Raw genomic sequence first — 26,642 nt, forward strand, 5'->3', positions numbered from 1 at the left:
TTATTGATAGTTGGGGACTTTCCTGATAATTCAATTTTCACCAATTCTTAAATTGTTTCCAGATTTAAAGTACAGTAATCTACAATTAGTTCGACATTTAGCTAATTGGACGGACATGTAATGTGACTTATTTAGTTGGACATTTTTGTAAACATAGAGATCCAAATTATGACCCCACATTGAAAGTCGACACTGTACCACTGTCATCGCAAATGTTCAATTACAGGTTAAAATTACCTCCAATCCGGCACTGAGTGGTGGTAATGCGACGTGCCATTGAATGTAATTTACTGTAAAATATGTCACAAGCTGGATGGGAAGAAATTTTCCAACTGTGAAAGCTGTGGCGAGTGACAACAAATCGCTAAACAGGAAGGTTTAGCCGAACAAGATGGGAATATCGAGTGATAACAAAAACACAACACCAAAGGTTCTTTTCAGAACCATCAACATATTCATAAAGAGTAAACAGTAAACTAATCCATTTTTCAGGTAGATAGGTAGGTATTCACGTAGGTGAAGAAAATAAAACAATATATTTAAAATATATATTTAACAAAAGCTGTCCCCTTTGTATAGTCCTACGTCACTCCGGTTATGTCCCCGACATTACCCACCCGTCTTTTGTTTCGACTGAAATGTGTTTCCCTAACACAGACTTCAAATCCATGGAGCGTGGGGAAATTGGCATTGCAAATTCGTGTAAGTCGGGGCATTTTTGATTTTGTGTTGGGGGCAAATAAATGCAAACTGGAGTGCTTTTGACTCGCTTGCCTTTGTGCAAGTGCCTGAAGTTCATCAAATCAAGCAGATTCGCGGTTCGAGAAATACGTACACTTGAGAGATGCAAACTTCAGAAGGAAACGTAAAATAAAATACTCGTTTAACAATTCTTCCGTTCACATATTCTGTCCTAAGCATCATACCAAACGTAAAAGGACTGTCATTAAATTTACTTGTAACGAAGAACATAATCTAAACACAATGCATGAATTGACCTTATATGGAATTATACAATTTTTTACTCTCAAAGCAAATATATTGAATTCAATTGAATTGTTTCATTCTATCAAAAATTTCATCAATTCAAACGAATGATTGCTACGCTAAGGCAGTCCCACGACAACCTTACGGTTATATCATAGATATAAACCACCCATTTTTTTTTATATCACGAGGGTACTCGTCTGGTTCTCCAACCACATTTATTATGAATTATGAGCTGGCTTGATTATAACTTGATGCCGATTATCCTCGAATTCAGGCAGCTCGCACACCTTTTTAAAATCGAACCCATGAGAAAATGCGTTCGAAAAACAGTGCCTTCCTAAACGAACTGTAACGTACATTGGACCATTGCATTCTACTGCTTCAGCATGAGCAGAGAATCCTAGCTTTATTTTACATCCTGCGCTAGTAAACGGAATAGGCTTATTTTCAGCATACATGACATGATTAACACGATATTAGAGATGCATTAATCGGTGCCTGCTTACTGGCTGCTGTCAGGCCGATTACAGCACGTGCTTTATCATTTTGGCTCAGTAAACAAACCTCATTCGGTCCCAGAATCGAAGCTAGTTGCTCAAACATATAGGGACGCGTGAATTTATTGACGTAGGACTACGTCTTTCATTTCTATACTGGGGTGTAAGTTCAAAGTTTCGAAAACGAAAGCGTTACGGCAGACACGGAGATTTTGAGCGATAATAGCTCCTAAACAACTGAACGAAATGGTATGATAAACACTTCATTCGAAAGATAAAATGTCTACGCGCTCTATACTTGTTACTTTTTGATCCAAAAACTTGTTTCAATAGTCTCAAAATTGCTATTAAAACAGGCTATTGAAGCCACACCTATCGGTATAAAAGCGAGTGTCGCTCAGAAATCCACTCAGTTATGATTGCGCAACGATCGAGATACCATCGCAGGAATGAATGGATGTTTCTCCAACACGGACTTCAAAACCATGGAGCCTGGGGAAATCGGCATTGCAAAATAGATACAAGCAGCGGGTACTTTTGTACTCGTTTGCATTTCTGCAAATCGGAATGTTTCCATATCACAGACTTCAAAACCATGGAGCCTGGGAAAATCGGCCTTGCAAAATAGATTTAAGCAGCGGGTACTTTTGTACTCGTTTGCATTTCTGCAAATCTGAATGTTACTCGTTTGAATTTCTGTTACACATTGAATGTTTACACCCTAACACAGATTTAAAAACTATGGAGCTTGGGGAAACAGGCATTGCAAATGAGATGCAATCAACGAGTACGTTTGCGCTTTTGCAAATCGGAATGTTTCCCTAACACAGACTTCAAAACCATGGAGCTTGGGTAAACTGGCATCGGTCTTGCAAAATGATACAAGCAGCCGATACTTTTGTACTCGCTTGCATTTCTGCAAATCGGAAAATTTCCCTAGCACAGACTTCAAAACCATGGAGCCTAGGGAAACTGACATTGCAAATGAGATGCAATCAACGGGTAATTTTGGACTCGTTTGCGTTTCTTCAAATCGGAATGTATCCCTAACACGGATTTCAAAACCATGAAGCGTGGGGAAATTGGCATTGCAAATGAGATGCAAGCTGCGAGTACTTCTGTACTCTACTATACTTTGTTTGCAAACCGGAATGTGTTTTCCCAACACAGATTCCGAAACCAATAAGTTGGGAAAATCGGCATTGCAGATCTCGACAGTACTTTTATACACCCATGCATTTTTACACTTCGGAAATGTTTTTGCTAACACGGTCTACAAAAGCGGGTACTAATGCAACGCTTTAGCTCGGTTATTCAAGACTGCATATTACTTCATGTCACTGGCTCACTGAACTTTTGAGCATACCGTTTGATGATTAGGCAAAATGTTGATAACTATTTGCTGCGATAACCACTACCATTATACATGATTTGACCTGAATTGGAATTTGTTTGCAATTGAATTCGTAAATTGTTTCATTCATTCACTAGTTTAATCAATAATTTATTCAATACATACGAAAGATAGCTCTGCGCAGCGGCGATATCGTACCCAATGAGGAACATCCGAGGTGCGATTATTGCTAATTGAAAAAACACAAATGATTACTAAGCCAACGGCAGTCCTACATCAACCTTGCGGTTATATCATAGGTATAACCCATCCATAGTTTTTAGAAATAAACATTGAGCTTTGTTACGTAACGATTACCGTTAACTCCCCTCCCCCATATGTCACCTTAGGTAACGCAGCCTCGTTTTTCTCCCCCCCGCTTCACGCGTTACGTAATTTGTGCACGATGCCTTATAACGAACTAACAGCATTTAAAAAATCACCTTAAATATCGATGTCTTATTTTTCTCTTGTAATTTTGTTGACTGGTGTATATTTTCAATTAATAATGAATACTTACAATTATTTACTGTAAAAATCGACGACGGATTCTTCATGAAGTAGAAGTTCTCATACATGAGTTATATTCTTCTGTTTTGTATAATATTTATGGCATCTTCCCGGCCATACCAAAATAGTATACTACTAAAATTTGTAATCTTTGCTGACAAAACACTGATCTGAGTCATATTGATATATTCATTTAACCATTTGAGGAATCATCCGATCGGACTAAATCTGGAGAATATTGATGTTATACCTCATCTAAGCCGTTGTAGATTTGTACAACAATCGAAATTTTTGACACAAGCCCAATTTCAAAACATTTTGCTACTACACATCGTTCGACAGTTTGTTATTGATCTCTCACTTTTGTTTATAAAATAATTACTATACATAAATTGAAAATAACCAATGAAAGGCAGTTTTAAAAAACACAAGAACTTCTGAAGGAGTATAAATTTTCATATATATATTTTTGAATTCAATGATGTGGGAAGACGAAACACTTATCTGAGTATTATTTGCATCGCCTGCCTCAATTTACCTTTTTTCGAAATCTTCAAACCATTTCAATAATGGAACAATATTGTGTTAGATCGAGAGCCGGTGAACTGTCCGGTGAGTATAAACTGTTTTGACGTAGGACTACGTCTTTCATTTCTATACCGGGGTGTAAAACCAAAGTTTCGAGAACGAAAGCGTTACGCCGGAGACCGAGATTTTGAGCGTTAATAGCTCTTAAACAACTGAACGAAATGGTATGATAAACACTTCATTTGAAAGATAAAATGTCTACGCGTCATATACTTGTTACTTTTTCATCCAAAAACTTGTTTCAATAGTCTTAAAATTGCTTTCAAAACAGGCTATTGAAATCACCAATCGGTATATAAGCGAGCGCCGCTCGTAAACCCACTCAGTTATGATTGAACAGCGATTGGAGCATGTTGTCGCTGTTGTTGTGAAGCTAATTTCGTTTATCATGAAAGCGCTGATGAACGGTGTCACCAAGAGCCTGTTTGTGCACCTAAGGCCAAAAGGGAATCCATCAGGAGGAGAGTGATGCCACGGTTCCGCTTGAAACATCGGAGCAGCCGCCACACACACACACACACACATACACGCGCGGAATTCTCGTTGCTGAAAAATAATCTGCCAGATCCCCTGGGAATTGAAAAATACATTCATGCGAAATAGTTTATTTTAATGTTTTCTATCCATATAACACTGCAACCAAATACATTTGGTTTTGTTATTTTTCAATCAATCACAATTAACAGGAAAGCTTCTGAATATTTTTTTCCCCATCAGTGGAAATTTTCGTATCCAATGTTGGATGCATAACATGAAAAACGGAAAATGTTTTACATCGCGAAAATCAAGTCATTTTCGAGCGATTATTTGCTTTCTACTCATATAATGCTGCGACCAAATACATTTCGTTTTGGATTTTTTCAATCAAGTGCGATCAACGTAAGACCACGTCTTTCGGCAATTTATTAGAGGTGCAATGAATATTTAGGAATTCCCGCTCTACGCGCACTGGCAAACAATGTTTACTCAACAATTTCTCAAACTAGAAATGGGTGTTGTGAGAAAGGATTAGCGAACGCGAAAACGACAAACGGGAGAAAGATACGTTTGGAGGTTGAAGGAAATTGGCAGAAAACTTCTTCATTCTATCATTCAAATAATGTGATTCATACCACATCGTTTTGCCAGAAAGAGATTATTAATGCTCAAAGGAGGAATCGAGTCCTCCGAGGAAATTACCCAGCGCAAATTAGAGTCGACTATCGATTGCGGCATTCGTACACAAATAATTTTATAATGCAGTTTCACCAAAGTGATTTCTTCGGATATATTCACTACATCATGTCATGTATTTCATATTCTTCATTAAGAAATCCATATCCATGGCACCTATCGGTAACGAATTATTATCGAAACCACGATTTTCGCTAAATGCTCCTTTCAGTTCGGCCTGTAAAAAACTTTTCTAAACTCTAATCCATCAAATTTGGAGCCCTGAAAAGGGCCGTTGATTATATGCTAAGCTAATATAGCAAGCTCTCCTCGGATACGATGGGCCAGCTAGATGTCCTTGGGCATGATGTGACGCGTTTTGCATGGATAGCACACAAATTGGTATCTTCGAATAAGCCTCCTGCAGCGTCATAACCGCGGAACTTTGGAAGCCCAAGTCGGTTTTGAAGTCCTGAGCAATTCCACGAACCAAATGCTGCGAAGGTAGCTTGCGGATCAGCAATTCGGTCGACTTCCGATAGCGATGAATTTCACGCAAAGTTCCCGGTCGATAGCGATGTGGCTTCTCCACCTATCCTGCTACTGGTGCGCTTATCCGAGCTGACTTCGTGTGCCTTACCACCGAATGACTAACGAGCTGTCTGCGAAAGACTAACGAGCTCGAGTCCTCACGGTGCGAGAGTAGAGTAAGAAATGAACGAAAGCAAAGGAAGCGTCATTTTATAAACCATAAAAGTATAGAATCTAAATCCCACCCTTATTATATTCGTGAGTATACAGTAAGCTTATACAATAAAGAGGGTGGGGTTTACATTCGATTCTTTTATGTTTTATAAAACGACACTTCCCTTGCTTTCGTTCATTTCTTACTCTACTCTCGCACCGTGAGGATTCGTTTCATCGGGACTAAGCAGACAGCTCGTTAGTCTTTCGGTGGCAAGGCACCACGAAAGCAGCTCGGATAAGCGCATCAGCCGCAGGAAGCGTGAAGAAGCCACATCGCTATCGACCGGGAACTTCGCATGAAATTCGTCGCTATCAGAAGTCGACCGACTTGCTGATCCGCAAGCTACCTTTGCAGCATTTGGTTCGTGGAATTGCTCAGGACTTCAAAACCGACTTGCGCTTCCAAAGTTCCGCGGTTATGACGCTGCAGGAAGCTTATTCGAAGATACCAATTTGTGTGCTATCCATGCAAAACGCGTCACATCATGCCCAAGGACATCCAGCTGGCCCATCGTATCCGAGGAGAGCGTGCTATATTAGCTTAGCATATAATCAACAGCCCTTTTCAGGGCTCCAAATTTGATGGATTAGAGTTCAGAAAAGTTTTTTACAGGCCGAACTGAAAGGAGCATTTAGCGAAAATCGTGGTATCGATGATAATTCGATACCGATAGGTGCCATGGATATGGATTTCATAATGAAAAATATGAAATATATGACATGATGTAGTGAATATATCCCCATATCGAAGAAATCACTTTGATGAAACTGTTTACCATTTGTCGTTTTTAATTGTTGGGAAAGGGCATTATTTCTGCTGACTAAATTCCAAGAAAAAATCCATTCCTTCTTTAAGCGTGATTCATTCTGCTTCGGATCAACGGAACAGTATGATAATCATTTCATACAAAAGATAAAATGTCCAAGAGTTATATGATTGCTATTTATTGAGTCGAAAAATTGTTTCAATAGCTTAATGATAGCTTCGAAAACAGGTTATTGAAATCATTCGTATCCGTATGTAGCGCGCCCACTTGGAAACCCATTAATCTTATTGGAATGTGAGATGGGGAAGCTCATACTTACGTCTATGCATTATGCTGTACACCACAGACTTTTTTTCTCCGTACTGATTAAGAAGCCGACCGAACTATCGGTCGACAAGTCAGTCTGCAGTCGGCGAGCGCTCTTAATTTCGTTTTTGCAGGCCGAACCGAAAAAATTTCAGTCGAGTTAACTCTTTTTTACAGTAATGCTTTTGAATCCGGACACTTTGCATTACATTCAATATCATACCACAGCCATAACATTTTTTTCATGTTGAATTTATGCGATTAATAGTTGCTAATATAGTTACTGATAGTTTCTTGATAGTTACTTATCAATCGCATTAATTCAACATGCAGAAAATGTTGTGGCTGCGGTATGGTATTAAATGTAACGCAAAGTGTCCGGATTCAAATACATTACTGTATACTTACTTCGATGTTATTCGTTTCTCTCTCAGGGTAAGCAACGAATATAATAAGGGTGGGGTTTACATTCGATTCTTTTATGTTTTATAAAATGACACTTCCCTTGCCTTCGTTCATTTCTTACTCTACTCTCGCACCGTGACGACTCGTTTGTTTGGGACCAAGCAGATAGCAGGTTAGTCTTTCAGTGGTAAGGCACACGAAAGCAGCTCGGATAGGCGCACCAGCCGCAGGATAGGTGAAGAAGCCACATCGCTATCGACCGGGAACTTTGCGTGAAATTCATCGCTATCGGAAGTCGACCGAATTGCTGATCCGCAAGCTACCTTTGCAGCTTTTGGATCGTGGAATTGCTCAGGACTTCAAAACCGACTTGCGCTTCCAAAGTTCCGCGGTTATGACGCTGCAGGAGGCTTATTCGAAGATACAAATTTGTGTGCTATCCACGCAAAACGCGTCACATCATGCCCAAGGACATTCAGCTGGCCCATCGAATCCAAGGAAAGGGTGCTATATTAGCTTAGCATATAATCAACGGCCCTTTTCAGGGCTCCAAATTTGATGGATTAGAGTTTAGAAAAGTTTTTTACAGGCCAAACTAAAACGAGAATTTTCGTTTGGATGCCATACAGCATCGAGAAAATTCCGGAAAGATCTAATCGTTGCTGAAAAATAATCTGCCAGTTCCCTGGGAATTGAAGAATACATTCATGCGAAAGAGTTTATTTTAATGTTTTCTAATTATATGGCGAAAACAGCGACCAACTACATTTGATTTCGTAATCTTTCAATCAAGTGTAATTAGCTGGAAAGCTTCTGAAGATTATTCTTTCCCATCAGTAGGATATTTTCGTATCCAATATTGGATGCATAACATGAAAAACGGAAAATGTTTCGTATCGCGAAAATTATATAATTTTCAATCGATTATTGCTCAGTCGCCGAAATTTTCATACTCAGAGAGTTAATTCTCCTCTAGTTTGCCTTCCAAATTGCCATCGTAAACCACACCTTCGCTCGATTCAATCACGCACGAAAAGCATACTGAAATGATATTCAACATCGTTACTGAACGAGCTGAACGGCGAGGGATCGAGGGATTCATTACCTGGCCTGACCTGACCTGAAATGCAATCAGTTTGTTTTAACTGTGAGGGAGCGCAGAGAAGCCGATGCTGATACTCTCGTGACCAAGAGAGTATCAGCATCGAAATACGATTCCTCGGGAAAACATAGAAGCAGCCGCCACACCCACACACATACACGCGCGCAACTCTTTTCATTTGCTGGTTATCGAGAGGAAACCTGGAAAGAAATGATCGTTGCTGAAAAATAATCTGCCAGTTTCCCTTGGAATTGAAAATTACATTCAAGCGAGTTTATTTTAATGTTTTCTATCCATATAATACTGCGACCACATACATTTGGTTTTGTGATTTGTCAATCAAGTGCAGTTAGCAGGAAAGCTTCTGAAGATTATTCTTCAGAACAAGGTTTTTTGTATCCAATATTGGATGCATAAAACCTTGAGTCTCCAACGTAACACTCTCGTTTTTTAAGTCACCCAAATATTTATTTATTCATTCATTCAGGATGGATTTAGATTCAACTTCAAACAAATGATCTCTAAATCAACGATAGTCCTACGTCACCCTTGCGGTTATACCATAGATATAACCCACTTCCTGTTTTTTTAAAGTTGATAGAGCTTTTTTGGCCGAAACCCCAAACGAAAAGAACTTCAAATAGGTAGAAAATTTTATTATATGAGATGTAATCCGTTGAAAATTATTGTGAACCGGTACCAAATGATGATGAGCAACGAATAAAAAAGCAGATGTTTTTATGGAATGGAATATCAAATTTAACGTCCTGTATACTGATTTCACTAAAATGGTTTTTGCAATTTTCAAAGATTCGTTCCAATCAGCCAATCACAGAATGACTTTTCCACTCATCCAAGCATACAACTTGCATCGAATTAAAACCCAATTTTCTTTCTCGATGACATCATAACAAGAGAGCGTAACGAGCCAGAACTGAGTTGATCAATATTTATATTTTCATCAATGGTCCAGCGGACGTCGCCAAGCTTAGCCGGCACAGTTTCCACCATGCACGAGAAAAAAAATAATAAAAACTAAACGAGTAGGGGGAAGCACCACTCGATGACACTTCCATTGTCAGTGTGGAAACCACAGCAGCACCGAACAGCAGTGGACTATTTTTCAACGTCTAAAATGGGACATAAACATCTGTTTTGCCATCAACAAGTTATTTATTTTCCTCCAGAAACGATGCCCCCTATCCCCTAACCATACACTTCCTCCCTCGCCGTTCATCGGAGTGCCGGCCATATGTATGTTATTCTGGGCGTTGATATCCGTTTAGAACCAATTTGGGTGGCCGGTGGGTGGAATGATGGGCTGGAAATGCGGAGTGCCCGGGAGGGGAACGGAGGAGGCTGCGGACCAATTCGGGCAAGATAAACTCCTCGAAATTTTCAAGTGACACTTTAGACGCTATATGGCGCGAGCACTGTGAAATGTGTGTCGTCCCAATGTGCTCCCACCGATTCTTCGGTGTGCTGCTTGTGACTGGTTTTTCCCGACTAGCATGGCTACTCGGAGCTTTCGAGAGAGTATATAATTTATTATGCCAAATGGGATCGGAACTGTCGGCGGGAACTTCATTATTTGTTCTACTCACTCCGAAACGCGTGTGTGGATTTCAGCAGACAATTTGTGAGGTTGATTTATATCGCTTCTTGTGTGACCTTTGCGTGAGTGTAAATCAATCGGATCATAGATGATGGTGTTAACATACCTGGAATGAAAATTGATGTTTATCAGCGATTAGAATCATTTTACTGGAAGGATACATTGCATTGGCGTAATCGAAATATTAACAAGTTTACTCAAGGTTATTAATTGAATTGCTTGCGGCGAAATTTGAATTTATCCACATAGAAGACTAAACATGAGTATTTTTGATTCGAATGAAAGTTTGTACATCGTTTGGGTATGAGGAAAACTGAATTTTCCACAGCAATTGGAAACATTTTGACTTTTCAATAGGGTGTATCGATTTTAGTAAGATGAATCTTTGATCACTTATATCTCAAAAACTATGAGTCATACCGAAATAGTGTCTTAGAAAGAGTTATACATTGAGAAAAAAATAGTACTCTTTTTGACGGTGGACTACGTCTAACCGGAGTATATGGGGGTTAAAATGAAAACCTAAACACGGAACATGCAGGAAAAAATGAAAGATTCCGAATGCTTATAACTCGAACATTTCTTACTGGATCGGAAAGATGTTGGCATCAATTGATAGGGAATATTTCTATGCTTCTATCGTACTTAATAAAATGTTATTTTTCATTCGATGAACAATTGAATAACTGTAAAATGTTAAACGTTATCTAAACGCTCTAACTGCCTCATTTTGATTGGCCCGATCTACGGTTTCCCTAACACAGCCATCAAAACCAAGCAGCCTTGGGAAAATCGGCATTGCAAATACATGGAAGTATGTTCCCTAACACAGACTTCAAAACCAAGCAGCGTTGTAGAGATCGGCATTGCAAATACATGAAAGTGGGGGGTATTTTTGTTCCGACTGAAATGTGTTTCCCTAACACAGACTTCAAAAACATGGAGCTTAGGGAAATTGGTATGCAAATACATGTTAGTCGAGGGTGTTCTTGTTCCGATTTAAATGTGTTTCGCTAACACAGACTTCAAATCCGAGGAGCGTGGGGAAATTGGCATTCCAAATACATGTAAGTCGGGGACATTTTTGTTCCGACTGAAATGTGTTCCCCTAACACAGACTTCATGGAGCATGGAGCGTGGGGAAATCGGCATTGCAAATACATGAATGTCGGGGGTATTTTTGTTCCAACTGAAATGTGTTTCCCCAACACCGACTTTAGAACCAAGGTGTCTGAGGAAATTGGCATTGCAAATTCATGCAAGTCGGGGGCATTTTTGTACCGACTGGAATGTGTTTGCTTAACACAGACTTCGAAACCAAGATGTCTGGGGAAATCGGCTCAGCAAATAAATGCAAACTGCGGGTACTTTTGTACTCGCTTGCCTTTGTGCAAACTAGAATATGTTTCCTTTAATATGGTCTTCCGAGGGTACTTCTGCATTTGCATGTTTTTTTGCACTTGAAGGATATGCCTTCATATCCTCTGCTCACTGAATTCCTACGCATACCATTTGATGATTGGGCAAGATGTTGATAACCTATTGCTGCGATGACGCCTGTTGATTAAACAATATGCGTTCGACGTACATGCCAAAATCGAAACTGAGTGCCTGAAGTTCATCAAACCAATCAAATTCGCGGTTCGAGAAATACGTACACTTGAGAGATGCAAACTTCAGAAGGAAACGTAACATAAAATAATCGTTTGATAATTCTTCCGTTCACATGTTTTATCCTAGGCGTCATACCAAACGTAAAAGGACTGTCATTAAATTTACTTGTAACGAATGCATGAATTGATCTTAAATGGAATAATACAATCTTTTTACTCACATGGCAAATATATTGAATTCAATTGAATTCGGGAATTGTTCTATTCAATCAAAAATTTAATCAATACAAACAAATGATTGCTACGCTAAGATAGTCTCACGTCAACCTTGCGGTTATATCATAGATATAACCCACCCATTTTTTTATTTACAATAAAAAACTTTAATTTGCAATATCTAAAATATGTATTTTTTTATTTTTTCATTTTGTTTTTCACATAAAATAGAAGCCACGTTGTTCAAAAAAAATATTCCAAGATGGTAAAACTATTTTTGACGAACTTTGTGGAACATCGAATTTTTATGAACATTCGTAACATAGAACTTTTGTATGTTAGCAATCAATTTTAGTCAAAAATTATGAATCCTGATGTGATTTAAAACAAAAAAGATCATTATCAATCTCCTTCTAAATGCAGCCAGTCTTGAGATAATAGAAAAACAAATATTGTCTCTTTATAGTAAATAGGCCCCTATAATGTATATGTTTGTCGTGTTATACCGCCATGTCCATGATTTTTTTTTTGAATTTACTTATAATTTCCAACAAGTTCTTCAAATATATGATTATGATAAAACTATATACAGGTCGGACTCGATAATCCGGAGTATTTTGGTCTAGATGTTTTCTTTGATTAGAAATTTTGAATAATTTATTAATATACTTTATGAATAAGATTATTCGACCAAATTGAACTTAACTAGGTAGAGGATGAAGCTGAAACAGGGGTTGTTCCATACAACTAGCTTCGATTAGACGCAGTAGATTTATATACGTTGAAAAATCCAAATTTATATGGATACATTGGTTTAACATTGAAACATACCTAATATTATAATTGAATGAAACAGGGATGTAGCTAAGATGAGCAGGGTCCATGTATATTCAAACTCGGTTGCAATTGCCTCTCAATGTCCTCTGCCGTGTGATGTAAGAACGATTCTGCGTAATATGTCTTTGAGATCTCTTAATTTTTTGTTACATTTTTCGTAGAGTGACCCCCTATACAGAAATCAAAGACGTAGTCCTACGTCAAAAGTATTGTAACTATTGAGGTTAGATTTACAAAAAGAATACAAGAATATAAGGTTCAAAAGCAAATACCCTCTACCCAAAAAAAATCCATCATCATTCATTTAGAAGCAGCGAAGAAAAAAAATTAATTATTAAAACCAAAACCTATTTTATACTACTTGTAATTTATTGTATAAATTGTGAATTGTGGTTAGCACTGTGAACTGTAAATATTATGTAATTAAAGGGTGTGTCACATCAAATTGCATCACGGAAAAAACGCTGTAGAAATTTAATTTTTAGGAATTATATCTTCAGCTTTCGCTTATAATCAGATAAGAGTGTATAGATCACGTTGGCCATGCTTCACTGTCAATTTTTCGTAAAATTGGAAAAATGTCGTCGAACGAAAAAGAGCGTCGTGTATTAATCCTGTGCACTCATTTCGAGAATCCGGAGTTGTCACATCGGGACATCGGTAAGATGCTGGGAATCGTCCAATCCACGGTCAGCAGAGTACTAAAACGATACTTCGAGAACCTAACCATCGACCGGAAGGTGAAGAACGGCAAAAATGGATGCTCCGTCAGTGAAAAAGATCACTAGCGCATAGTTAAGCAGTTTAGATGTGATCCGAGAAGTTCGGTCCGAGATGTCGCCAATAAGCTGAATTTGTCAAGTTCATTCGTCCAGCGGACCAAGCAGCGGGAGGGCCTGCGTACATACAAGGTTCAGAAGGCTCCTAACCGCGACGAAAGGCAAAACATGGTGGGGAAGACGCGAGCCCGGAAGCTGTACACCGAAATGCTGACAAAGCCGCATTGCCTGGTAATGGATGACGAAACCTACGTCAAAGCGGACTTTCATCAGCTGCCGGGCCTGTTGTTCTTCTCCGCAGAGGACAAATTCAGTGTTCCGGAGGAGATTCGCAAGCAGAAACTATCCAAGTTTGCCAAAAAGTACATGGTGTGGCAAGCGATCTGCTCTTGCGGAAAGCGGAGCGCCCCCTTCGTGATGACCGGCACGGTAAACGGGCAGGTTTACCTTAAGGAGTGCCTACAGAAGCGCTTACTACCACTATTGAAGCAGCACGAGGGCCCGACCATCTTCTGGCCGGATCTCGCTTCGTGCCACTATTCAAAGAACGTGTTGGAGTGGTACGAAGCCAACGGGTCACCTTCGTGCCAAAGGAAATGAACCCGCCCAACGCGCCGGAGCTTCGCCCAATAGAGAAATATTGGGCGATTATGAAGCAGGCCCTCCGGAAGAACCCAAAAGTTGTCAAATCGGAGGCGGACTTCAAGAGAAAATGGATTTCTGTTTAAAAAAACAGGAAGTGGGTTATATCTATGGTATAACCGCAAGGGTGACGTAGGACTATCGTTGATTTAGAGATCATTTGTTTGAAGTTGAATCTAAATCCATTCTGAATGAATGAATAAATGAATATTTGGGGGACTTCGAAAACGAGAGCGTTACGTTGGAGGCACAGGGTTTTATGCATCCAATATAAGATACGAAAAACCTTGTTCTGAAGAATAATCTTCAGAAGCTAACCTGCTAACTGTACTTGATTGACAAATCACAAACCCAAATGTATTATATGGATATTTTATGGATATAAAACATTAAAATAAACTCTTTCGCTTGAATGTAATTTTCAATTCCAAGGGGAACTGGCAGATTATTTTCCAGCAACGATTAGATATTTCCACATTTTCCTCGATACTGGAAGCCCACCAGTGGTTAATACTAACTCGATAACCACCTGTTGATAGTACTTGATTGAAAAATATTTGGTCACAGTGTTACATGGATAGAAAACATTCAAATAAACTCTTTCACATGAATGTATTTTTAAATTCCCAGAGGAACTGGCAGATTGTTTTCCAGCAATGATTAGATCTTTCCTGAACTTTCTCGATGCTGAATGGCATCCAAACGGAAAGAATTCTGCGCGTGTATGTGTCGATCCTTCGCCGTCCACCTCCTCCAGCACGTTAGGCAACGATGTTGTCTTGTCGATGTCCTCACGAAAAATGAATGTGTCTCACCACCAGAATATTGCTTAAGTATGCTTTTTGTGCGTGATTGAATCGAGAGAAGGCGTGGTTTACGATGGCAATTTGGAAGGCAAACTAGAGGGGAATGAACTCTCTGAGCTCGGAACTTTCGGCGACTGAGTAATAATCGATTGCGGGCACATACAATATTGGATACGGAAATATCCTACTGATGGGGAAGAATAATCTTCAGAAGCTATCCTGTTAATTGCGATTGATTGAAAAATCACAAAACCAAATGTATTTGGTCACAGTGTTCATGGATAGAAAACATTCAAATAAACTCTTTCACATGAATGTATTTTTAAATTCCCAGAGGAACTGGCAGATTGTTTTCCAGCAATGATTAGATCTTTCCTGAACTTTCTCGATGCTGAATGGCATCCAAACGGAAAGAATTCTGCGCGTGTATGTGTCGATCCTTCGCCGTCCACCTCCTCCAGCACGTTAGGCAACGATGTTGTCTTGTCGATGTCCTCACGAAAAATGAATGTGTCTCACCACCAGAATATTGCTTAAGTATGCTTTTTGTGCGTGATTGAATCGAGAGAAGGCGTGGTTTACGATGGCAATTTGGAAGGCAAACTAGAGGGGAATGAACTCTCTGAGCTCGGAACTTTCGGCGACTGAGTAATAATCGATTGCGGGCACATACAATATTGGATACGGAAATATCCTACTGATGGGGAAGAATAATCTTCAGAAGCTATCCTGTTAATTGCGATTGATTGAAAAATCACAAAACCAAATGTATTTGGTCACAGTGTTCATGGATAGAAAACATTCAAATAAACTCTTTCACATGAATGTATTTTTAAATTCCCAGAGGAACTGGCAGATTATTTTCCAGAAATGATTAGATCTTTCCGGAACTTTCTCGATGCTGAATGGCATCCGAACGGAAAGAATTCCGCGCGTGTATGTGTGTGTAGCGATGTCTTCCCGGGGAACCGTTTGTGGCATCACTCTCCTCCTGATGGATTCCCTTCTGGCCTAGGATGCACAAACAAGCTCTTGGTGACACCGTTCATCCGCGCTTTCATGATAAACGAAGAGCTTCACCACAATTAGAACTGAGTGGATTTCCGAGCGGCGCTCGCTTATATACCGATTGGTGATTTCAATAGCCTGTTTTGAAAGCAATTTTAAGACTATTGAAACAAGTTTTTGGATCAAAAAGTAACAAGTATAGAACGCGTAGACATTTTATCTTTCGAATGAAGTGTTTATCATACCATTTCGTTCAGTTGTTTAGGAGCTATTAACGCTCAAAAACTCGGTCTCCGGCGTAACGCCTTCGTTTTCGAAACTTTTATTTTACACCCCGGTATAGAAATGAAAGACGTAGTCCTACGTCAAAACTACAACCTGACGTTGTACAGAACCTTATGGACGGGGTAAAGAGAAAGGTGCGAGCATACGGGCTTGGGTTCGAAGTATGAATAAAAAGAAAATGCCAAAAGTTGTTTAATAGTTTTTATTTTACTGTCTAAAATTTCCAAAAGGATCGGTCTACTGGGCGAATTTCTACAGCGTTTTTTCCGTGATGCAATTTGATGTGACACACCCTTTAGGCGTTTTTCATAACGAAGAGGTTTCTGCAGGCCAAGGGCCCAATACCCGGAGGAAATAGTTACAAACTTAAAGTTCCTAAATGCAATGAAAATACACCCGTATTCATAAATACATGATTAAGTTTCTAGTCCCTTGATTAAGTAGAGTATAGAGATTGAAGATTGGAATATGATTATTTTTCCAAATGCAATGCCTTTTCATATTAGTCTACGAAGATTCTCCATTTTATATAGGGGTAGTGGAGGCAAATTGGTCATGGGGGTCACCTGCTTGTTTGGTAGTATAACTATTGACTGTAGATGCCGTATTGATAGTCACCTTATGTTTGAAGAATTTAATGACTTTTGAGTCATTACTTTTGAGTCTGTACTTCAGTAGAGAAATTTCTCGTGAAATTTAGTTTATTTAATCTGATATACTGGACAAATCATCAGCTTGGACGACTGTTCACATATTCTAGGAGAGGTGAACAGATATTTTGTTTAATCTCAACGATTAATTAGAATAGCAATTATTTTGATGTTTGGGGGCAAAGTGGTCATAGGTGAATAAAAACTTACAATGTTCTGTTTACTAAAACTAATGTACCTCATCACATTCTGCTCTTGAAGAAGATCCTTTTGTGGCTTTGACGCTGGATAAATATTCCACTCCAACTAAACCAAGCCTCATTATGCGAAACGTTATATGTTTCTTACTACGTTTTTGTATGCAATAGAAAATTTAAATTGAGACTCTAGGTGAATAGGCAAGGCTTATTTCATACATGTACCTACTATATAAAATAACATTTGAATAAATTTGGACGAAAAAAAAGCATAAATCTATCCCATTTAGCTTGATATGTGCGGGTGACCACTTTGCCCCCCACAGGTGACACCTTACCACTACCACTAAGTTCGTTTTTTCACTTTTTTTTTTTCTAATGATGAAAAGTTTTACTAAGTACTATTTTGAATTTTTATAGTAAAAGCCGTTTGCTATCTTTAAGAACAATGAGTTGAACTATAATATTCTTCGAGAAACGGGAATTGAATCGGTATATGGGCGCTGGAAATGGGCATTTTCCTTAGGGTGACCACTATGCCCCCACTTTCCCTACTATGTATGAGTATATCCCATACATGAGGAGCATTGATGTGGTTTTTTTTGTCGTAAAACTACGTCTTTCGGGAAGGGTGCCAAATCAGAGAACAGGTCACGTTTTTATGAAATAAAGTTAACGTTAATAACTATTTTCACTGCGAACGAATACTCATGATTTGCATACCAATCGAATAGGAAATTCTCTAAGATTTGTTTGATATGCATACATTACAATTCGCTAATCTCTAAACGGTTTAAATTCATGAAAACTGGAAGAACCTCCTTTTTTTCCACACATTTGTTCTGCCGATTTGTGTGCTAACCCTACCCGTATTTAGAATGCTTATAACTCGGACGTTTCTTAACAGATCGGAAAGATGTTTGCATCAATTGATAGGAAATATTTCTACGCGTCTATCTCAATTTAAAATGTTATTTTTTCATGAGATGAACAATTGAATAACTGTCAAGCGTTATCTAAACGCCCTAACTGTCACGTTTTGATTGGCCCGATTTACGGTTTCCCCACACAGACTTCTATTTAAATCGATGTACATGTGGAAATCCACTTTGCTAATATACATGCAAGTCGGGAGTATTTTTGTTTCCACCGAGCTGTGTTTCCATAACACGGACTTCAAAATCAATGTGCCTGGGGGAATCCTCTTTGCAAATATATGCAAGTCGGGGGTATTTTATGGTGTTGAGTACTTTTGTACTTGCTTGTCGTTGTGCAGACCGGAATATGTTTCCCAAAAACGTACTTTTAAACTGAGAAGCCTGGTAAAATCATCATTCAGATACTAGAGGCGAATGAACTTCCGCGGTTCGTGAACTATGTAATCATGAGATGTGCAAAAAATTTCGGAGGGAAATGTAAAATACAATGATCGTTTGACAATTCTTCCGTTCAAATTTTTGCTAGTCCTAGGCATCATATCACAAACGTAAAAGGATGTTCATCGAATTTATTCGTAACGAAGAACATAATAATCTATTATATAAATTTCGATGCATTTTAAAATAGTATTCGAAGTGACAAACAAGTGGATTGCATAATATAATTGCGTAGTTCTACGTCGAAAATATGCGGTCGTGTTCTAGATATAATCCCTTACAATTTTTTTTTGATAATCTTGCATATTCTTCGAATGTCACATTTTGGAATATTTCGATATAACAGTTTCAAAACTTAAAGTGTGCGCTATTGCATTATTCTAATACGAATTCGAAGAGAGTTGTGCGAACCGACTTCCTTCCTCTAGATACAAAGAGTGAATACGGCACACAATTTCATTCGCTTTTGAAATAAAAAATCGTTAATATGCTAACAATAAACGCAGTCAAAGGACTCCTGTTTCCTATCACGAACCGTGAACGGAATAAAACAGAAGATACGCATCGTTTCCAAGGCGACTTTGAACACAACCCAGTCCTACAATTAATCTCCATTAAACAATAATAAAAAAAAATAGAGGCTTGTGTTGAAATAGATGCATTACATTTTAATTGTTTTGCATTTGTTTTATTTTTTACTTCGTTGGGGAATGCAGTCCCTTTGTGTTGCGATCTGTAGATTATGTTTTAAACTATGTGTGTAAAACACCAACATATTTTCAAACATTCGCAGTATAGTCACGAATGATGATTTTCCATCGTAACTAATACGTGTAACGCGGAAATCGTAGCTCTTAGGCCATGTGAGTGGCCACATAGTGTTTATTCCGTTGGTACCCCTCCGACAAACCACGCCCGGAAGAGCAAAAGGTAATGCAGGTTATAGAATTTCCGCCGTAATGACCGTTCAAAATCGACGGAACGTGAGCGCAGAGTGGAAACCAGAAAACCAGAATGATGGAATAGATAACGGGATCCCATATAACAAAAAAAAAAAACAAAAACATATCTTTGTCGGTAGAATTATGTGTGCGGCAAATATTGAGCCCAAATAGAACATCGACCGAAAAGGGGGATTTACAAATATCGTCATGTTGTCTCCTTCTGGGAAGGTGAAATGAAGCCATTATTCTGGTTCTTTGTGTAAGAGTGTTCCGAGGGAATTTCAGAATCGCACAGTAGATGAGGGCACTCGAACTAGCTAATACACGATACATCTGATGATCTAAGTTTGTCTAGCTAATGGTAGTTCACTGGTAATAGAGAGGCTACCCAATAATATTTGATCGAAATAACAAATGTCATTTCCTTTCGTGCTCACACTTACCCGACCCGAACATTTTTACATAAACGCTTTCCGGTCCTGTGAGCTCAAGTCACAGCATCTCACCTCTCTTCTCTGGACCCGCTCGTTTCAATGGAATCGTCAAAAAAGGCGAAGCAGAGCATTGTGATATCCGATCCGTTCTCTGCCTGCGGCCGACATTCAGCGGAACAAAGGTGCCAGAAGCCACAAGTTCTGTTTGGATTACGGTTCAACAAAACGGGCTGACAATAACGCTGGGGTATTGGTAAAGTGTACAACATCAATTTCGATGATGTTGTTGATTACCGAAATGGAATTTCACACTGAATTCCAACTTCTTTTTTGTTTCTTTTCCCTGTGCGAAAAACGTGTTGACCGAAGCTAGTGTGTGCCAAATATGGTGCGCGACGGAAAAAGGAGCGATGAGCATCACAGCCTCATGTTCATCGGTCAAAATCTGTGCCCTTGGTACATTTTCCGAGAAATTTAAGCTTCATTATTCGCGGAGCCCCGTGAACCTGCTAAATTCTATAGTCTTCCCACTCACTCTCTCACATATACACGTAGGATGTGGCTGATTATTGGTATAACCGTTGTAGAGCATCCAATACATCAGCTCTTCCCTCCCACTGGAAACAAAAACTTACACTGATCCATTATTCCATGTTAGATAGAGGTAATACGATACATCCATGTTTTATATTCCTGGAAAATGCTATGTATGGCGCAACGAGAAGCCCCTGTACTTCTCCCGGGTTCATCATTTTCACCTTCATCCTTCAGTGTTGGTGCACGGAAAAAATAGTTCCTAAGAAAGTCGGCGAATTTGATTATGTTTTCTGTCCAAATGTGGAATTTGGTATCGATGCAACATGTAACAGCAGTAACGTTTTGGAAAAACTAGAAATGGGTTTTATATGTGATATAACCGCAAGGGAGACGTAGACGAATGGATGAATAAATATTTTTTCTTGTTGATGTGTGAGTGGATAAGTACAAGTATGAAATTATTTCTACAGAAACACATACATAATATTCAACTCTTTAGAACTTGTTGGTGGTCCTGAAAAGAACCGATGGATTTGCGTGGCTTTGCAACTGAAGAAGCTTGATATAACGGCTTTATTCCCGTTTCCACTTCACGGTGAAAATGAAATGAAGTGTATCCGCGATGACAACGGTACGGTGTCGACATCTGGATACGAAATTAGTTTTCCACTAAAACTTAGCATTATAATATTGAATAATTTTCAAATACAATTTTTGTAAGAGTCTATTTTACCACATGAAGAAAACAATGTTTTCCATTCACATTGAACACCAATTTGATACGGAGAAGTTAATTTTCATTCCTAATTCCTATTTGAAAGATGTTCATTCCGCCTGAAAATCCATGATTATATTCGACGTTTCACTAACTCGTAAAACGTAGTTCAATGGCGTGCCGTTCATTTCTTTTTGACCGAGAAGTGGAAATACACCATACGAGATTTGCTGACACGATGATTTTTCCCAGGTGCTTTGATTGAGCTTCCGTGTTCGAGAACACGTTCCGATCACCACAAATGCAAGCATCGTCAATTAGTTAGATTCTTAGGATTCCAATGGCTTACTTTCGAAACAATTTTTGAGCTATTGAAACTATTTTTTGGATCTATAAGTAACAATAATGTAACTCATAGATATTTCGTTCAGCCGACAAAGAGATATTAATGCTCAAAATCTTGTTCTTTCAATATAAGGCTCTCGTCTTCGAAACTTTGAAGTTACACCTCAGTATAGAAATGAAAGACGTAGTCCTACACCAATAAAAAAACATAAAAACTAGTGTTTTCATAGGCACGTTTCTTTTGGTTTTCTCCAAAAAAGCTTGATAAACTTCTACAGAGTCGAAAGAATTTCTCTCTAAAGAATCGAATCGATATACGATATACGAGGGTCGATTGAATAGTCCATGCAAGAATACCAACTACGTAGCTGTATGGGGCGAACCTTTTCTTAAATTTCCCACATAATCTCTTTTTAGACTTCGTTACACTTCGTCCAACGCTGCTCTCTTTTGTTGACCGACCGTCAGTTGAACGTTTAAATGTTCTCTCTTTCTGTCGAACGTACACAGAAGAGCGGTGAAAATATGCTATTTTCACTCTCGCATTCGTAACCATTTGACTGCCAATGACATGGATGCCTTTGCATTATTTATTCTGCTTTCGAGCATAGCTGCACACATCCATCCACATCCACATGCATCCATAGACGATGGATGGTAATTACATGGAAGGCTCTTATCAAAGCAACCGTCAAACTCTCCCCTATCAATTGCAAATGTGTGAATGAACGTTTCAAGCGGTGAGTATTTCTCGTGAACATTGTTGTTTGATTACAGAACAATGAACATCAAGTGAATGAGACGAAAAAAAATCGAAATGTTTTATGACATTTTAGTATGACGGTTGATTTAATGTTCATATTATGATGTTCATTAATGACACAGTTCATTAATGGCATAAGTTGACTTGAAATTCACATCAAAGAACTTTCAGTTCGTCGTTTACCAGGCGTACGATTTGAAATTGTCCAGTTGATGTTTCAATGTTCCTAGCAGGGTTGTATAGATTTCTTAGATTTAACATGTATGCCAGTATGTCATGTTTTCATTTGACATTCAACTTCAAAAATGCTTTCGAGCTGAAATTTCGCACATTTTGAAATTTAAAGGTCGTTTTTTCCTATACATTTGACACCCTACTGTGCATGTTGGATCGATAGCACGAAAATGGTTTACTTTTTCTGCTTGGTAAACAGGGGAACGTAACAAGTTGTGACAGGAGCGATGCAGATGGTTCAGATTGTACAGGAAAATTTAGAATTGTTCGCTGCTACTGCTGATGATGTGGTTGGTGCTATGCTACCGCCCCTCTCGATGTGAACTGTTTCCCGGTTAGACAATTAATGATCACTTCCGCAGTGAAGTAGCGAATTTTATGTATATTGACTAGCAATCAATTTGGGGCGGGGCTTGCGACGCAATTTTTCGCTTCTCTTCAGGCTTCTATTGTATGGAGCAAAATCGTTGTATGTGCCATCACCATTAGGAAAGAATATTGTCTGCTTGCTAGCTTGTGCCTGTGTTGGCTTCGTTGTCTTATGTTTTAATTCCCATTGGATAAAATTATACGCAAGGTGGATAGTTATGTTTGTTTTCGCAGTGGTATTGGTATATTCAGATTGTGTTCCGCTGTTACTCTAATCGCCCCTTTTGATTAGTACGAATTGAGAAGCATAAATTGATTATTGATTACCTTAAAAAATATAATTTTCTTAATTGTGATAGATGCGTAGAATTTTTTCTAATTAATTGATGCAAACATCTTTGCGATTCGTTCATTATTTCTTACATGTTCAGTGTGTATACTTTTATTTTAAACTCATATGCCCTCTATTAGACGTAGTCTTACATTCAAACAATTATCTCATTGAAAGTACCACGTTATCTGTATGAGAAATTTGATGCCACAAAAAATAGTACAACTGCAGTAAATGTCAAAGCATTTTGGGATAAGTAATGTTAATCGATTGAAGGTCACAAAAAACAATATCCGAACGATTACTCGATACATTTTATTTTATTTCACAAACAACAGGTTTCGCATTTTTGCTCCAATGACCGAAAAATAACAACAGAATGGTGCGCTTTGATAGACGTAAGTGAAAAGCGATAATCGAAACACGAACTACAAAGAGCCCAATGAATCCTACGCTATCAGTTCACAGCGATCCTCGTAGTTTGGCGGATTGAATGGATCATTCAATGGCAGATTTCGTGAAGAAAATCAATCAAATGACTACGTAACTAATAATCAAAGCGATCGAATAGTTTACCTCAAATAATCTATCCAAAATTTACAATGCGGTCGTATCTTGGACATCACAATTGCAATTTTTTGAATCAGTTTTTTTTCGGAAGGATCTGATGATGCAAGGTCGAACAACATTTAAGCAACATCTTCATTAAAATAGTATCACTATGTTGGTTCAACATTGCTTGTACTCAGAAGGCGCGTATTTAAAATGTAGTCAATAAGATTAGGAAGAATAGTGGTTTACCAAATAGAAACCCCCAGCGAAAAACTGATTCAAGATTCGAATATTTGAAGAATATACAGCCCACAAGGCGGTTATGGGTCTCATAAATTTTTAAAAGCAAATTCACAAAAAAAAAAAAGACGGGTGGGTAATGTCGGGACATAACCGGAGTGACGTAGGACTATACAAAGGGGACAGCTTTTGTTAAATATATATTTTAAATATATTGTTTTATTTTCTTCTCCTACGTGAATACCTATCTTGTTCGGTTAAACCTTCCTGTTTAGCTATTGCGTTTGCCACTCGCCACAGCTTTCACAGTTGGAAAATTTCTTCCCATCCAGCTTGTGACATGTTGTTCAGTAAATTACATTTAACGTGCCGGAGAAACATTTTGCCACTCACTGAAACTAATTGTTGCCTTGATGAGCGCCGAACCGAAGCTGCTCTGTTCTTGATGCGGGTTTTCTGATTGTCGTAAGCAGCTTTGCAAGCCAACTCGAGCACTCCGACGGCCGAAACTCTATAATCGCTGTTAGGTATACCGGTGCTCCGGCACCAATCCGTTCGGCCTAGTTACCCTTGCGGAGCAATCAGTGAATGCGACCAACAGGGAACTGGAGACCTGTACGGTTCCAGTGAGACTTTGCCTTTCCCTTAACTTGTCCTCCTTTGTTACGTCCACGATGCCGATGCCGTACAACCACACGGGTTTACGGTTTGAAAGATAAAAAGATATTTTTTTGGGGTCCGCGTGTTTTATACTCTAGCGGTACACACTCACAGGATAGAACCAAAACGGCAGACTCAGCCAGAGGGGCGAGTCCAACGAGACGAACGAATGAACGTTAAAAGGGAGCGATGGCAAAAAAAAACATTCATTACGATTTGTTCGCTCGTTGGATTCACATGCAGGCTAAAAAGGGTTCTTTTCAGGATCACAAAATTATCTTCAATCTAAAGAGTTTATTGTTTTGTTATCACTCGATATCCCCATCTTGTTCGGCTAAACCTTTCTGTTTAGCGATTGCATTTGCCACTCGCCACAGCTTTCACAGTTCGAAAATTTCTTCCCATCCAGCTTGTGACATATTTTACAGTAAATTACATTCAATGGCACGTCGCATTACCACCACTCAGTGTCGGATTGGAGGTAATTTTAACCTGTAATTGAACATTTGTGATGACAGTGGTACAGTGTCGACTTTCAATGTGGGGTCATAATTTGGACCCCGAACTCTATGTTTACAAAAATGTCCAACTAAATATGTCGCATTACAGGTCCGTCCAATTAGCTAAATATCAAGATAAGTGTAAATTACTGTACTTTCAATCTAGAAGCAATTTAAGAATTTGTGAAAATCAATAAGCTCAGAACAACTGCCAAATTCAGATACTCATCATATCCTGGCAAACAAATTATGAAAAAATCAATTTGTGTTTTATTATTATTTTGGATATTGTTTTAGAAAGCATTGAACTGTATTTCCTAAACTCTTTTTTGGAAGGTTTAATGGCCCTGAAAAGCGCATTGTTTTATGGAATGGTTCCAATTCAGAAAACTTAGTACTCGTGGTTTTGAAAAAACCATTTCGAACGCCCTCGATGCCGCCTCGTTCTGGATTTGCCACCAAAGCATTTTGTATAAAGAATAAACTTTTTTCTTCTGCTACCTGATGCCGTTTTGCGATTGCGTTTGCCACTCGCCTATCGCTGCAACTGCCTGTTGTCTTGATGTCCACCGAACCGAATGTGTTCTGTTCCGAATGCGGGGTTTCTTATCGTCGCGAGCAGCTTTGCCAGCCAACTCGATCACTTCGGCGGCCGAAACTATATAACGCCGGCTAAGTGGACTGGTGCACTGGTACTAACGCGCTCGGCCTAGCTACCCTTGCGGGGAACTCCAGATCAACACGGTTCGAGCGGGATTTTGCCTTTCCCTTCACTTTTCCTCCTTTACCATGTCCAGACATGGCTGCTTGGGTTGGTTTGTTGATGTGTTGTGATGCGAACCGATGTGGTGTACGGTTTGAATGAGAATGATCGATGCGGCAGCGGAGCGGAGATTTTTAAGCTGACTGGCTGGCTCGAGAATTACGCATGTGTGAGACTGCGACAAATGTTTCGTTCAATTTTTTTCTTTTTCCTTTCCAATCGTGCTTCATTCTATTTCGCTGCTGCTCTGGTTGCCCGTTTTGGTCGGTACGATTTGAGGAGCACAAAATGGACCAATCAAAAATGGGCACATAGTGCATTTGGACAATGCTTGATATTTCACAATAATTCAATTATTTATCTCAAGAAAAGTGGAATGTTATTCGTAATGATAGATGCGTAGATATATTTCCTATCAATTGATGCAAAAAACTTTGCGATCTATTGAGAAATGCTCGAGTTATAAGCGTTCCAAATCTTGCATTTTTTCCTACTTGTTCAGTGCCTAGATTTCCATTTCACCCCCTATATCTTCCGGTTAGACGTAGTCCTACGTCAAAAGAAAAACCGAGGACCGATTCAGATGACCGACATATTATTCTTGCACCCGTGGTCGAGTGGTTAGCGTCTCACATTATCATGCCGGGTGTTCGGGTCGATTCCCGTTCTGGTCGGGGGACTTTTCGTCAAAGAAATTTCCTTCGACTTGCACTCTGGTCACGCGTATTCTAGAGCTTGCCCCTCGGAATACATTCAAGGTGTGTTATTTGGCTT

The 26,642-nt window shown here is 39.0% G+C and overlaps 1 protein-coding gene and 1 pseudogene across 1 annotated transcript in view; one reads left to right on the forward strand and one right to left on the reverse strand.

Annotated features, from left to right (window-relative positions):
- Positions 1–26,642, reverse strand: part of LOC129765164 (semaphorin-2A) — a 310,102-nt gene that overhangs the window by 232,148 nt on the left and 51,312 nt on the right. The gene's annotated exons all lie outside the window — the stretch shown is intronic.
- Positions 3,014–3,090, forward strand: LOC129772198 (U4 spliceosomal RNA; annotated as a pseudogene).

This window comes from Toxorhynchites rutilus, chromosome 2, assembly GCF_029784135.1.
Source record: "Toxorhynchites rutilus septentrionalis strain SRP chromosome 2, ASM2978413v1, whole genome shotgun sequence".
Lineage (NCBI taxonomy): Eukaryota > Metazoa > Arthropoda > Insecta > Diptera > Culicidae > Toxorhynchites > Toxorhynchites rutilus.